The sequence below is a fragment of the Chionomys nivalis genome, chromosome 5 (genome assembly GCF_950005125.1).
Source record: "Chionomys nivalis chromosome 5, mChiNiv1.1, whole genome shotgun sequence".
In the NCBI taxonomy this organism is placed as follows: Eukaryota; Metazoa; Chordata; class Mammalia; order Rodentia; family Cricetidae; genus Chionomys; species Chionomys nivalis.
In genome coordinates, this window is record NC_080090.1 from 55,455,858 (window position 1) to 55,471,347 (window position 15,490).

General features: G+C 46.0%; 2 non-coding genes across 2 annotated transcripts; one reads left to right on the forward strand and one right to left on the reverse strand.

The window, feature by feature from the left end:
* The first annotated feature begins 1,814 nt into the window (after nucleotides 1-1,814).
* Nucleotides 1,815-1,886, forward strand: Trnap-cgg (transfer RNA proline (anticodon CGG)). The gene has a single exon. It is a non-coding gene; the product is annotated as a tRNA-Pro (tRNA).
* Nucleotides 1,887-2,445: 559 nt separating this feature from the next.
* On the reverse strand, nucleotides 2,446-2,517 carry Trnap-agg (transfer RNA proline (anticodon AGG)). Its single transcript has one exon. It is a non-coding gene; the product is annotated as a tRNA-Pro (tRNA).
* Between the last annotated feature and the right edge of the window lie 12,973 nt (nucleotides 2,518-15,490).

Consider the following 15,490-nt stretch of genomic DNA (forward strand, 5'->3'; position numbering starts at 1 on the left):
TGGGGGACAGGGCATTTCTAACATGAATCATCCCACTATTTTCTTAAGAGCTCCTGAGAGACCGGTTTATAAGACTGTTAATCAGTATGTTTTGTTTTTTTAAAGACAGGATCTCACTATGTAGCCTTGATTGACCTACCTGCCTCGGCTTCTGTGGTGGCACTATGCCTGCTTATAATGGATTTTACATAGAAATATTTCCAGGTATACTTCCTTTAAGTCGCATACAAGATGCAAATAAATTAACAAAACGGTTCATTTATTATTCAAGGGTGTTTTCTGACACGGGTGTGCGTATGTATCTATTTTGTTTGTTGAGTGCCGTCAAAACCATCTGTGGGTCAACCTTTACGTCCATCGGTGTGAACAAGCTTCAGACTGCACTTCCTGTCCTGTTTCAATTAACTTTGTGTGTGAATTTGGGAGTAATAATACTTTTTGAAACAAGAGCTGAGTATAGGGATTTGAGATACAGAGTAGTTTTAAGCATTAAGACGTGGGAGAGGACGGGGTGGTGGTGACATACCTTTAATTCCAGGGGTGCAAAGGCAGGAGGATCCCAATGAGTTCGAGGCCAGCCTGGTCTACAGAGCTTGTTCCAAGACAACCAAGGCTACACAGAGAAACCCTATCGCGAAAAAACAAAACAAACGAAGAAGAAAAGAAGATGAGGAGGACAAGAGGAGAAGGAGAGAATGAAGGGAGGGAGGAACCGAGAAGCGGGCATGAGCCAGCGAGAGGGCAAACATGCCAGAGGGACCCGCGGAGAAGTCAGACCACCTACAGGACAAAGGCCATGTGGACTGAACCCAAGCTAGCCTAAGGATGGAAGAAAGCTTTGAAAGCGAGGGTCCTCTACAACCCTGCCCTAATGCGTTAAGCGTGGTGAGATAGGAAGAGCGGGGGTGAGATGCGGGGGAGAGAGTAGGGTAAGGCTAGCCCACCACAGGAAGGTAGGGAGGAGGGAGGAGGGACAAAGGCTAGCCCAGTCTATAGACGCCTGGCTGAGACGCTAACCCCGCGTGAGACCTTAACCCAGAGCGGCACACTAGGACCCGAGGTCAGATTGCTGGAGAGATCTGCCCACGGGCTCTGGGCACACTAGAACCCGAGGTCAGATTGCTGGAGAGATCTGCCCACGGGCTCTGGGCACACTAGGACCCGAGGTCAGATTGCTGGAGAGATCTGCACACGGGCTCTGGGCACACTAGGACCCGAGGTCAGATTGCTGGAGAGATCTGCCCACGGGCTCTGGGCCCCCACCCAGCCCGAGTCCCTCTCTCCCGTCCCAGGAGCGCGGGGTTCTTCCGGGAGCTGCAATGCATTAAGAAAGCAACTCAAGATCTCTGGACCTCAGTCCCCTCCCTCTGCAAAAGGCTACCGGCTACCGACAGTCGGAGTGCTTAAGGGAATGTGCTGAACTGAATATCAAACGGCTTCAGTGCGAAGTGCTTAAAACGTTGGGGTTTCGGGGAAGACCACAGTTCCCATAGCTCCAGGCCGAGGCGCGTCCGTTTCCCTCGCCCGCGCTCCGGGAGTCACCGACTCCCTCTCGACCCGGTTTCCTTCCAGGGCTCCCTGTGACCCAGGGCCGAGTGGCCCCGGGCGATCCCAGCTCGGTTCGCTGAGGGCGGTGGCGGCGGCGATCGGCTCCGGAGCAGCAGTCTGGGCAGAGACGCGTCCTCCGTGCTCCCCTTGGCCGGCCGGAAGGGGCTCCAGCCCCCGTACCCCGGAACCGAGGTTTCCCGGCCGGGTAAGCGAGGAGGGCCTGAGGGAGGCTGAAGTGAGGCGCCGAGAGAGGTGCTGCCGAGAGCGGCTCGTTGGTCTAGGGGTATGATTCTCGCTTCGGGTGCGAGAGGTCCCGGGTTCAAATCCCGGACGAGCCCTGGTTTTACTTTTCCCACCCTTGATCTACAGATTAAAGATCAAATTCGGTTTCAGTTTTGGTACGGATCTCACCCAAAGACCCAAGTGAAACTATTCCGGTCCTCGGAGCTCGACTATTTGTCGATTTCGTTTTCGGAGCGAAGGACCAGGTGACCCCAATGTGGGTCAGCAGGGCAGGGCTCTAAAACACACGCTCAGTGCAGCAACCTGCGAGATCCGGACGCTCCCACAGGTGACAGGGGCGTAGGGGATTGGCAGGGCGGCATTCCAGAGTCCCTGGAAGCCGCAGCCCCGCTTTACGACAGAGCAGCCCGGGCGCTGTGGTTTAAACCCGGCTGCAAACTACCGAGCACCCCGGGTCCCTGCGCAGGAGCTGAAATCGGAATAGGCGGGGAAGGACATGGTTAGAAAACATTAACGCTCCCACGATATTCCTTTTACTGGATGTTGAATATAAAGTGTGCTTTTGTTTGTTGTTTGAAAGAACAATTTTAGGTTTCTGTTATATTTTGTGCATTTATTTACTTTTCACCAAAAAGTATTCAAGTTCAAAAAAGTGGGCTCGTCCGGGATTTGAACCCGGGACCTCTCGCACCCTAAGCGAGAATCATACCCCTAGACCAACGAGCCGCTGTGTAACGACTTCTCCTGTCATCATAAAGGTCTATGAAAATATTTAGCCTGGCGCCCCCATGTGGTCATTTTTATATGGTGGCGTTTATAGTTTTTGGTTTGTATTTTATAGACTTAGTTATTAATTTTCCTTTTTCTCTGTTTTGTTCCTTAAAAATTAAGTGAACCAGAAAACGCAACGATATCACTACTAGTGTAATACTGATCTATTATTTTGGAAACCCAAATTCGTTGTGGCTAACAAACTGCATGTGACAGTCAAAGTCCGAGGGGAAGTGACCCTTACTGATTTCTCCAGGTTGCATGACAGTATTTCACACTTTCCTGTTTTGGTGAAATCGTCCGTTTCTTGCCATTACATATTTTAAAGTACTGGTCTTCAAGTCTCAACTTTCCATCCTTGAACTTTTGCTTGAGACTGTTTTGGTTTTGTTTTCAGCTGGAAAACCTGTTCCTTTTTTTGATAAATCCCAGACTCCAACTTTCCTGGGCATGGAAGAATCCGTTTACATATCAAAGCCAATATATTTCTTGAACATGGTCTCACTATACAGTTTTGAGCAGCCTGGAATTTACTATAGAGTCCAAGCTGGCCTGGAACTCATAGAACCCCACCTACCTCTGCCTCCCAACTGCTGTGATTTTTATAATTTTAATTTAATTTACTTAAAAGCATGTTTCACAGCAGCCCTGAATTGCAATCTTGCATCTCATAATTTCTTGGTAGCAAAAACACCCAATAACTATTCTTAATTCTATTGTTTAATTGGCAATTGTGTGATTGTGGCCTGGCTGTCTATTATCCTTAGTGAGACAAAGAAATCTCAGGTTGTGTTTTCTTCAGCAGCGCACACCATATACTAAAATTGAAACAGTACAGAGAAGAACAGCATGGCCCCTGTATCCTATTTTCTTTTTCAAATCATAGCTTGTTAACTATATTAAATCTTTAAACACTTCATTGATGCTTATATCAAGGGTGATAGTCAGTAGTAGTTCTAAGTAACCACCGTTTGCCCCAAATTCCTTCTCAGTATCCATTTTGTACCCTGAGGAATAGGAATTGAGAATCACCATCCTAGTAAGAAATGGCAAACGGAGTAGGGTTTCCTGCATAGGCTCATTGCTTCACGTGCACGGTGTTCAACAGTGCTCTCCTTGGGTTTTTGCTCGTTCATCCAGCAAACATTTGGACCCTGACATGTGAAATCTTTTTATTTTTTTTTTCTGGGAATTGACACCAGAAAATTACAGCGTTGGTATTGTAAGGTGCTCTCTCTGCCCTTTGTTTTATTTGAAACCATCCTGACTGTAGACTTTAATGCTTAGGGCTCAAGGCAAAAATGGTGAGGAAACTCTTTAAAATATTAATAAGTTCTGGATGCCAGGATAGTTTATTCATGAAAATCTAACTGGAAAAAAAAAATGTTCCCCAACACCAAAGAAGTCTACACCCTAAATGAAGCAGCGATTATTACTTACTAAGACAACGTAATCCCTTCAGATTTTGGATTTTTGATGGCACCAGTCTCCACACACTTAGCGTCTACGCCGTCCTTTTCTGCTGAATTCGCTGTGGCTAACATGCTCACCTTCTCCTTCCCTTCAGGGCAACACCGAGAAACTCAGAATGCCCTCAAACCTCTAGCAGTCATCCTGGTTTGCCTGGTCTCCTGGGATTACAAGTGTGAGCCACCCTGGCCAGCTAAGGAGTTTATCTTCTACTCTCCAGCACCCCAGATACTAGCCTATCTTATTTATTTTATTTATATATCTATCTTTTCATTCCGTGATGAACAAAACTGACAATAATTAGACTCATAGTAGCGGTTGCCTTAGGATGGAAAAGCTTCCTGTCTCGGCGGAAAGAATGTGATGCCGGACAGCTTTGTTCAGTTTGACACAAACCAGAGTCACCGAAGAAGAGGGACCCTCGGTTTAGGATTGCTTCCATCCGATCGGCCTGTGGGCGTGTCTTAGGGCTTTATCTGATTAATGATTGTTGTGAGGAGGGGCCTAGCCCTCTCTGGGCAGTGTCTCCCCTGGGCAGGTGGTCCTGGGTGCTCTAAGAAAGCAGGCTAAAGCCAGGCGGTGAAGGCACACGTTTTCAATCCTAGCATGTGGGAGGCAAAGGCAGGCAGATTTCTCTGAGTCTGAGGCCAGCCTGGTCCAGGACAGCCAAGGAGAGCTACATAGAGAAACCCTGTCTCAAAAAAAAAAAAAAAAAAAAAAAAAAAAAAAAAAAAAAAAGACAAAAGAAAGCAAAATGAACAAGACACCAGGACCAAAAGAAAGCAGAATGAACAAGACACCAGGAGCAAGCCACTCAGCACTCCTCCTCCATGGTCACTGCTTCAGCTCCTGCCTCCAGGAGACATGAGTTTGTGCCTTGGCTTCCCTCAATAGACTGCAGGCTTCTTGGTTATGGTGCTTATCACAGCAATATAAAACAAACCAGAACAGCCTGTGACCCAGTCTGGGACACATCCTTCCCTAGAATGAGGTCCTTGTGAAACCGGACGTGATGGTTGCAGGGTACATGAAGTTTAAATCTTGAGGAACATTTTGTCCCAGCTACACTGAATGATATACTTGGTGGCAGAACCTTCTGGAAGAAGCCAGGAAGACAGGGAGAATTCTGAGGCCATGGAAAGAAAAAGGAGCCTCTCCAGACTGTGACTGAAACAAGAATTCCAATACCTGGACTTTTTACTAGGAAGGTTGCCTACTGAAGGTCATTTTTAAAAATTATGTGTATAATGGTTTTTACAATTAAAATATTTTATGTTAAAATAACAATGAACCAGGCTTGTAACATTGCATGTGACCTTGGGTAGGGCCTCATTCCTCTTCCAGACATTTGCTGGGGATCTCATAAATACTATTGTTAACTTTGTAGGGTTTTATTGTTGCTGTTTGGTTGGTTTTGTTTATTAAAATGTGGGTTTTTTAAATTAGTGTGTGTGTGTGTGTGTGTGTGTGTGTGTGTGTGTGTGTTATGTGCCCATGAGTTCAGGTGCCCTCATAGGCCTGAGGTGTTAGATCTGCCCCGGACCTGGAGTTATGAGCTGTTTCCCGTGGGTATTGAGAGTTGAACTTGGATCCTATCTCTTGAGCCCATTACTTAATTAACAATAAAGATACCCTTATTTCCTGTATCTTGGTGATCTGTCAGCTGCTGTATCAATTATGATCCTGTTAGGAGCACCTCAGGAACATACTGTGGTCTCTGCCCCTCCTTCTTAATTTGGAGAATGCCTGAAAAAAGGTGCTAATTCATCCTATGTGACAGAGCTGGCATACAGAGCAGGAAGACGTGACAGCAGGCACAGGTAGATATGGACAGGACTAAAAGCCATTCACCTGGTTACCTAGGAAACAGAATGCTAATGATTTCCCCCTCAGTTTACATTTTGGTATAAAGGCTATTTGGAGAATAAATGAAGGGAAAATTTCAGGATGTGAACTCAGGATTTCATGAGGGATCATGAAGAATCTCCCTCCCGATAAAGCCATGTGAGTTGTGTCTTCATTTCCATGCCTCCATGCTGGTCCGGAGAAATAATTTAGGGTCAGGGCTGCCACTGGACCACAATAATGGGATAGGGAAGGGGCTCATGCAGAGAGCCAAGAGCTGCCTCAGATAAGGGACGGGCAAGGAGAGAAAAAGAGGGGTTCCAGGAACACAGGAAGCCAGCTATTCCTAGGAACAACAAAACCTCTGCTTTTGTAGAATTCAAGGGACTTAATTAGCTTTTTTTTCTGTCTAGGGTAATAGCTTTTGGGATTGGGGTAATAGTTAATCCCAAGTAATAGCCCTTTTTGGACAGGAAATTTAAAAGAGTAGAGGTATCAGTTTTGCTAATCTCTAAGGATAGACTGCAAAGTAAAATACCATCTACATACTGTATGAGTTTAGACTTGGGGAGAGACAGTGAGAGATCAGAAGCTAAAGCCCGACCAAACAGGTGTGGGCTGTCCCGGAATCCCTGGAGGTCCAGGGTGAGGTGTGTGGAGAGGTGAGTGTCAGGATCAGTCCAGGTGAAGGCAAAGATATCTTGAGATTGAGAGTTTAGAGGAATAGAGAAAAAAAGCATCCTTGAGATCTAGAACTGAGAAGTGAGAGGTTCCTGGGGGGGATAATGGAAAGAAGTGTGTAAGGATTAGGCACTACAGGATGAAGAGGGACCACTGCAGAGTTAATGAGCCAGAGGTCTTGAACCAGGCGATAGGTTCCATTAGGTTTATTTTAACAGCAAGTATAGGGGTGTTAAAGGGAGAAGAGGTGGGGCAAAGTAGCTTTTTCTCTTAGAAAGTCAGAGATAATAGGCTCAAGTCCCGTAAGGCTCTGGAGAGAAAGGGAGTACTGAGTTTGGGTAATGTACTTAGTAGGATCTTGTAATTGGTTAACAATGGGGAAATGGTGTTTAGCAACAGAAGGTTTTAGGTGTCCCAAACTTGGGGGTCCACCTGAGAGATTGGTAGAGAAAAAGAGTTGGGAGTTTGGGAAACTGGAAGGAGGAGGAGGGGAGCTTTGGGCTAGTCTAGGGTAAGGTGAATGGAAGGAGCAAATGAAATGGAAGCTCCTACTTTTGCTAAAAAAAATCTCTTCCCATAAGAGGTACTGGGTACTAAAAATGAATGAGTGAGATAAATACCTCTAAAAACACAGGTAAGTAGTGGGGTCTGCTGAGGTAGATAAGGCTGTCCCCTGACCCCAACAATAGAGAATTTCCCAGGTGTTCCCAAGACCAGGAATGATAAGGGAAGAATTAAATGATACTTATTCTGGGCAAGTCTGGTTCATTTAGATAGGTCCAGTTGGCTCCCTGGAGCTTATGAAAAAATGTTTGAAAAGAAGTACATTTCAGACATATTAAAAAGCTTATGATTATGATAGTACAGTGTTGGAATAGAAGACAGCGGGGAGGAGGGAGGAAATGAAGGAGAATTATTAGAAAGTAGAATTATTAGACACCTCAATGCTTTACCTCAAGCAAATCATAAGACATTTGAAACATGGGCCTGGCAGTTCTCAAGCCCCAGGTTGGGGGGGGGGCAAGGGAGCAGCAAGGACAGCACGGATCAGGCGGTCTGTCACCTTGGCTGGTGTTGGGGGCGTGGCTAGCACGTGACAGTGATGATTACGGGCTTTGTCATTTCTTGCTTGGTACACCTTAAAAGCCAACTCTAAGACTTCTGCCTGTGGGGTCATGGGGTCTTTCTCCAAACATCTAAGTTTAGCCTTAATGTTGGGGTAGCACTGAGAAAAAAATGAATCATGAGTAACTGCCTTCTGTGGTTTCTGGATCTAAGTTAGAATATTGTAACAGAGTTTTGGTGAGGCGTTTCAAAAATGCAGAAGGATTTTCTTTTGTATCCTGAATAACCTCTGAGAGCTTATCATAGTTTACTGGCTTGAGGAACTTATGGAGATCTGCCAGGAGGCGAGTCAAAAACCAGTCCCTAGCTAAAATCCCACCTGGAGTGTTATAGCCCAGTGTGGTTCCTGCTCGGGGACTGCATCTGCCCCTGGTGGGTGTATTACATGAATTTGGTGAACCTCATCTACATGTAGTCTGGCCTGCTCCCAAACTCGCCTGTGCTCTTCAGGAAGTATGTTATTAGGATCATATAAATATCACAAAAGGTGAGATTATAAGACTGGGTAATATATTGAAATTGCTTTATGAAAGAGATAGAATTAGATGTATAGGACCCCAGTTTTTGTTCCATATGGGAGAGTTCTGAGAGGGAGAAGGGGACGTGTACCCTAACCAAATCCATCTATACCAGCCACCTCTAGCAACAGGAGAACCGCAGCCAGCTTGGCTTGGTCAGGGTTGGGTTCTGTAGTAGCACATGAGTGCATGAGAGGAGGGGTAAAAGTGGGTGCTAGAGCCAGGCGGCTGCTGTGGCCTGGCACAGGAAGAGGAATGATCCAGCAGGGCTGATGAAGTTCTTAGTGGGGGGCAGGGGGAGAGCTGAAGAGTGCAGCAGAAGCTGCACGGGCAGATGCGAGCAGAGAGAGGTGTCGAGGCAGGTGGTAAGCCAGCGGGTGGTGGAGGAGTGGGAGTAGCTGCCCACTGAGGTCGGAAAGGCTGGGTCCAGAGCAGAAGTGGAGTGTTCTTCCAGCTCAGATGGCAGAGCCAGGAGCATGTGAGCAGGTGAACAACTTGCAAGGACAGAGTGCTTAGATTTAGAGCTTAGGTAGGAAAAGGCTCGGATATAAGGAAACTCCTTCCATCTGCCTGTGCACTGACAGTAGTTAGAAAGCTCCAGTAGAATACCAGGATCAAAGGTGCCATTAGGTGGCCACTTTAAATTGTTATCTAAACGGTAATGAGGCCATTTTTTTGTTTTGTTTTGTTTTTGTTTTACGAGACAGGATTTCTCTGTAGCTTTGGAGCCTGTCCTGGAACTCCCTTTGTAGACCAGGCTGGCCTCGAACTCACAGAGATCCGCCTGCCTCTGCCTCCGGAGTGCTGGGATTAAAGGCGTGCGCCACCACCACCCGGTGAGGCCATTTTTTTGAGCAAAGACAGACAATTGTGGGAATTTATAAGTAGGGCATTAAGGCTTGGGGTTTCAGGGCCTCTAAAAGGCATCCCGGGGGGAGGTTGGATTGATGGTCTTCGATAGCTGAAACCGTGAAAACCTGCAATAACAGCAACACCACAAGGCTTATAGGAGGACGTCTCCTCTCCACCACAAAGCCTATAGGAAGACGTCTCTTCTCTACAGGCGGGGTGTTGAAGCCTGAAGCCACAGAGGCTAGAGGCAGCTCCGAGCAGTCTCTCATGGTGGGGACCACTTAGAAGTGGTCAAAAAAAAAAAAAAAAAAGGAAAAAAATATCCAAGGGACCCTGGGCCCTCAAGGTAAACGCACTGCCCAGCGTGTAGTGCTAGCACGGGTGGACTACCTTGGGTTGTCCGATCACGTTTTTAGTTACGGGAAGCAACCAGAGATTAATGTCAGCAAAGGGCTCAACCGTAGCCATGAAGGCCAAGGTTGGGGGCTTTCTCCCATTTTTAGGAACACAAGAAGATTGCTTAAAGCTGACCAGAATGGGGAAATTCACCAACTGAAGCCGATGGTGTGCATAGAGGTCACGCTCAGGCAGCTGGAAAATGTTTGTTGTGGAAAAATACCCGGTTACGGATCCCGACCCCAAGAGGGGGCAGGAAAGCCTCCCGAGTCTCAGGCACCAATGAAATTACCTGGCAAGAGTGAGAAGGAAGCACGAAACACACAACAAACCTGCTTAGGAGTGTATTAGAGATGTGTACAGGCCTGGGGAAGTCAGTGTGCAGAAAGAGACGGCTGAAGATGGCGCATCCAGCTTTTAAAGGCTACCTAGTGCACATGCACAGGAGGATGGCATAGTTACGTTATATGCAGATGACGGAGTTCACGCATGTGCGCAAGGTCTTACGTAGCTACGTCATACATAGGTGATGCAACCATGCCGCACGTGGATCACACAGGGCCTTTTAAGGTTCCCTGGGCGTCTAGATATTTTTGCCTGAGGGCTTGTTCGCACATGAGTGGCCCTGGAACCCGGAAGTGCCAGTGTTGGCTAAAATCATAACAAAGGATGCTTGCCACCAAGCCTGACTGAGATCAATGCCCTGAATTCACGAGGTAGGAGGGAACTAATTCCCTTGGAGTCATCCTCACTTCCATATGTGCCTCCCTACACAAGAAAAATAAATGTGTGTAACTTCTTTAAAAAGTTAACTTTCTTGCAGGGCTGTACTGGAACATGCCTTTAATGCCAGCACTTGGGAGGCAGAGGCAGGAGGATCTCTGTGAGTTTCAGGCCTGCCTGGTCTACAAAGTGAGTTCCAGGACAACCAGAGCTAAACATTGAAGCCTTGTCTTGGAAAAACTAAAACAAAAGTTAACTTCTTTATAATTTCTTGAAGATAACTTCCAAAACAAACTAAAATCTTATCTGTAACTGTCTTAAATTCAATGAAGGGCGGTTCTCTTGGAGAAGAGTGCCTGGGTCTTTCTTCCCCACATCACCCCCCCCCCCGCCCCCAAAATCTAACTTCAGCCATCTTTCTGCAAACTCCAACTCCTAGTTGTTCAGGGTTCTTCTTGAAATTCTTTGCTGTGGTGAAGCCAAGGATCCAGTTTTACCTGAGTGAGATAAAAGGGACGCCCTCGGGCTGCAGTGGGTGACACACACAGCTGTGCTCTGTCCCTTCCGCTATTCACATTTCTCCTGTAATAATTACCACTTCCCCGAGGACCTCTATTCCCTTTATTCCCAGAATTTTCTGTCTTTAGGCTCAGAGAGAAATGAAAACCTTGGTTTCCAGATTTTCAAACTTCTGGGTAAGAATTATTTTATTATGGCATTCTTTCTACAAGACAGGTCAATGAAACTAGTTTTGCATAGGGGAACCTTTCTCAGTGTAGCCTGGTGACTTAATTACCTTTCTACTGCTGGGAAGAGACACCAAGGTAACTTATGGAAGAAAGCATTTATCAGGGTTTACAGTTCCAAAGGTTTGGGGAGCATGGCAGCAGGCAGGCAAGCATGGCATTGTATGTAGCAATAGCTATATATATGTATGTAGCAGTAGGGAGAGAGAGAGAGAGAGAGAGAGAGAGAGAGAGAGAGAGAGAGAGAGAGCGCACTAACTGGGAATAGCATGGGTTTTTGAAGCCTCAAGGCCCATCCCCGGTGTCACACCTCCTTCAATAAGGCTACACCTCCTAATCCTTCCCAAACAGTTCCACCAAGTTTTCAAATATATGGGCCTATGGGGGCCATTCTCATCCAAACCACCTCTCCTTGTTTGTTTGTTTGTTTGAGGACAGGGTTTCTTTTTGTGTAGCCCTGGATGTTTTGAAACTCGTTCTGTAGACCAGGCTGACTTCAAACTCACAGAGATCTGCTTGCCTCTGCCTTCAAAGTGCGCGGCATACACCACTGCCACCCAGCAGATTCATGATTTTTTTAAAAAATGTTTTTATCTATTTATTTAGTGCGCGCGTGTGTGTGTGTGTGTGTGTGTGTGTGTGAGAGAGAGAGAGAGAGAGAGAGAGAGAGAGAGAGAGAGAGAGAGGTGGTTTGAAAGAAAATGGCCCCCAGAAGGAGTGGCGCTATCATGTGTGGCCTTGTTGAAGGAAGTGTATCACTATGGAAGTAGGTTTTGAGGGCTCATACATGCTCAAGCCACACCAGCGTCTCAGAATACTTCCTGTTGCCTGCTTCTCAAGATGGAGGACTCTCAGCTCTAGCACCATGTCTGCCTGCCTGCTGCTATGATGATAATGGACTAAACCTCTGAAACTATAAGTGAGCACCCATTAAATGTTCTCCTTTATAAGAGCGGCTGTGGTCACCGTGTCTCTTCATAGCAATAGAAACCCTAACTAAGACGGTGTGCTACAGTGCTCGTGTGGTGGCCACAGGACAGCTTATCATCCTCTTCTACCATGTCAGTTCCAGGGACTGACGTCAAGTCATCAGGCTTGGTGGCAAGTGTCTTTACTGGGTGACCCATCATACCAGTTCTTGGACTCATCTTTGGGTCTAATTGTTGGCCAAAGATGTTCAGAACATTTTTCTGCTCCCACCCACATATAGCAGTATTTTTCTTTCTAGGGGTAACATTTTTAGTTTAAGTACACTTTGTTTTTAGACAACATACATGTTATGTTTCTCATATATATGTGTGTGTGTGTGTGTGTGTATCACACTATAATATAAATACTACTCTAAATAAATCACAGTCAAAAGTAAGGAAGAGCTCAAGATGACATCAGTCTCATTTGACTAGTGCTCGGTGCTGTATGGATGACAAGCAGCATCCAGTTATGGTGACAGGCAATAGAGCCAATGTAATTGCTCAACTTGCTAGCATTTTCCATTTCTAATCCACCCTTAAGGAAAATTCTGTCTGGAGTCATGTGGTCCAGAACAGCAACTGAGCCATCTGGATTCATGTTTTTGGCCATTAAAAGAGAACTAGTGGTCATCGAAATTGACCAGGATGTGCTTGATGTGTTCTGTAGCCCAGGTCATACAGGGCATTGACCAGGATGTGCTTGATGTGTTCTGTAGCCCAGGTCATACAGGGATTTAGTTTTTCTTGTTTTTGGCCTTCAAGTTTGCCTTTGAGAGAGTGAACACCATCTTTGCTATGAACTTGTTTAGGCTTTTAGTGTCTTTCGTGAAGTCAGTTTCCTGTCAATGATGGATTACCTGTCATTACTGTGCTTTTGGTACCTTTGTCCTCCAAGCCTCATCGGAAACATTTCCATGGTGACTGAATCATTGATGATGTCACTCTATATCCCACGGTCTCTCTAGCCCTCCACCGTGAGGCACAACCTGTCTGAAACCTTCTGGATCGTGGTGATGTCAGATACCAGATACTAGTAGATGACCGAGGTGGCGGCTGTGGCCTGAGGTGCTCACCTGGAGGAAGTAGCTGGCTGAAACTGATCTTAAAGACAAGATTGACAGGCTAGAAATTAGAACTCTTTTTCTTGATTGTATTTCCTACTCAATATATAGGATATTGTATCCTATATACAAGTGGTTTTTCTGAACCACTTCTCAAATGCTGCCTTCTTCTCCATCCCCATGTGATACCTCATGTCACATTCTTGTGCATGTACATGGCTCTCTCAGTCCTCTCTCTTCTGATACAGGCTCTCCCTATGCAATCCTGACTGACATGGAACGCACGATGAAGAACAGGCAGGCCTCAAACTCACAAAAAACCTTTTGTAGAGTATTTAATTATGTAAAGGTATGTTACACTTGTTTAAACTGCATTTGTTTAATTATGAAAAGAAGGGTTGCTGTTTCTCCTTGCCCGCCTAAGGTCTGGATTTAATAAAAAGCTGAATGGCCAATAGCTAGGTGGAAGAGGGTTAGGTGAGGCTGGTAGACAGAGAGAATAAATAGGAGGAGGAATTGAGAAAGAGAAGAGAATGAGAGAGAAAGAGAGGGACATGCCTGGGGCCAGCCAGCCAGGCAGCTGTAGACAGGCAGACATGGAAGAAGCAGGAAAAGTAGGTTACACAGAAAGAAAAGGTAAAAAGTCCCCAGGCAAAAGGTAGATAGAAACAGGTTTGTTGGCTGAGACTGTTCGTTCGTTTCCAGCTGCCTGGACCCGAAATAATCACTCAAAAACTATTTTAATTGCAATACTGTTTGGCCAACAGCTTAAACGTTTTCTAGCTAGCGCTTAGATTTTAAATCAACCCATCTCTATTAATCTGTGCATCACCACGAGGTCGTGGCCTACCAGCAAGGTTCTCGCATCTGTCTCCTCCAGGGGCTACATGGCGTCTCATTGACTCCGCCTACTTTCTCTCTATATCTCTGTTCGGAGTTCCCACCTGGCTTTCCTCAATTAAGCCACTGGCTGAGAGCAGCTTTTTTATTAACCAATGGCAATAAAACATACAGCATACAGAGGGGAATCCCACAGCACAGGTTAATTTAAAAGAACCGGCCAGAAACAAGCTTAAGCTAGGCCGAGCATTCATAACTAATAAGACGTCTCTGTGTTGTGATCTAGAAGCTGGTTGGTGGCTCAAAAGAAAAGCCTGCTACAAAGAACACCTGCCTCTGTCTCCTGAGTGATAGGATTTAAGGGGAGTGCTCCCCTTCCCCCAACATGGGATTTAAGGGGAGTGCTCCCCTCCCCCCAGCATGGGGCACCCTCTTCAGTGTCTCTGTCACTTTGTCACTCCTGTCTCTCTCGACTGCCTACAGAATGACTTAAGGCTCTTCAAAATATCACCACTGTACACACTCTTGGCATTATTTCTTTCCTTTTCTCTCCCTCAACTGGAAGCTGTTACACACCTGATACACTTCCCTGTCCTCTGATTTTACTCTGACTTTATTTTTTTTTTTTTGTTTTATTTTTGAAAAAGCCTCACACTGTCATCTACACTGCAGCTCAGGCTGGCTTAGAACTCCTGAAGCAGCCTAGTTTGGCCTCGAACTTGAAACAATCTTTCTTTCTCAGACTTATTCTTCACAGCTTGCCTTTTCTGTTTCTCTAGTGAACTTTTATTCATGAAAAGTCCACCTCAAATACACCATCCACAAATCCTTCCCAGAGCCCTCTTGGCCAAGTGGGTCTATGTTGAAATCCATGACAAGCATGCATGTCTTTGAGAACCACTCTTCCCGGCCTCAGATGTCAGCTTTACTTGACTTTCTCTTTGAGATTTGCTTTGAGGAGAATGTGGTGGCACATGCCTTCAACTCCAGCATTCAGGACCTGTAATTCCAGCAGTCAGGAGGCAGAAACAGGCAGATCTCTCTCTGTATTAGAAGCCAACCTGGCAAGTTCCAGGCCAGCAAAGACAATGAGACCCTGCCTCAAAGAAACAACAAAACCCCAAAGAATTGTTTGAAACATTGAGTATCAATTTGCCTATTTTACCAGACAGGTGTTGCTTAAGAGTGAAGTCTAGGGGCTGCGCATCTATGGCTCAATGAACAGGACACCTATTGGGAGAACCTTCTTACAGAAAAGGCACACTAGCTGGGGTATGCTTTCCTGGTTTTTTTCTCTAATTGCCTGGGAATTGAGAATTTGCTCTACTGCATGGTTATGGAGCTAGACCATCAAAGACATCAGAGAGACGCTGTTAACACCAGCTTTTGATGTTGGTACCCACCTTTGGCAGGAGGCCGTGAGTTCAAGGCCAGCCTGGTCTACACAGAGAAACCTTGTCTGGGGGTGGGGAAGGGCAAAACAAAAAAATCCCCAAACCAAAACAAATTAAAACAAAAAACTGGCTTTTGACAAAACCCTGAAATGAAAGGTTGCAGTCTGGGCTCTTGCTCCATGTTCTACCACTGGTTCCTGTCTAAAATTCGTTCTCCTCCCAACTCCTGGATTTTCCTGTTCTTCCTTTGCTCTCATCTGTTTTGTGTTCCGGTCCCTCCATTTTCCCCTCTGAAGGCCATTCATT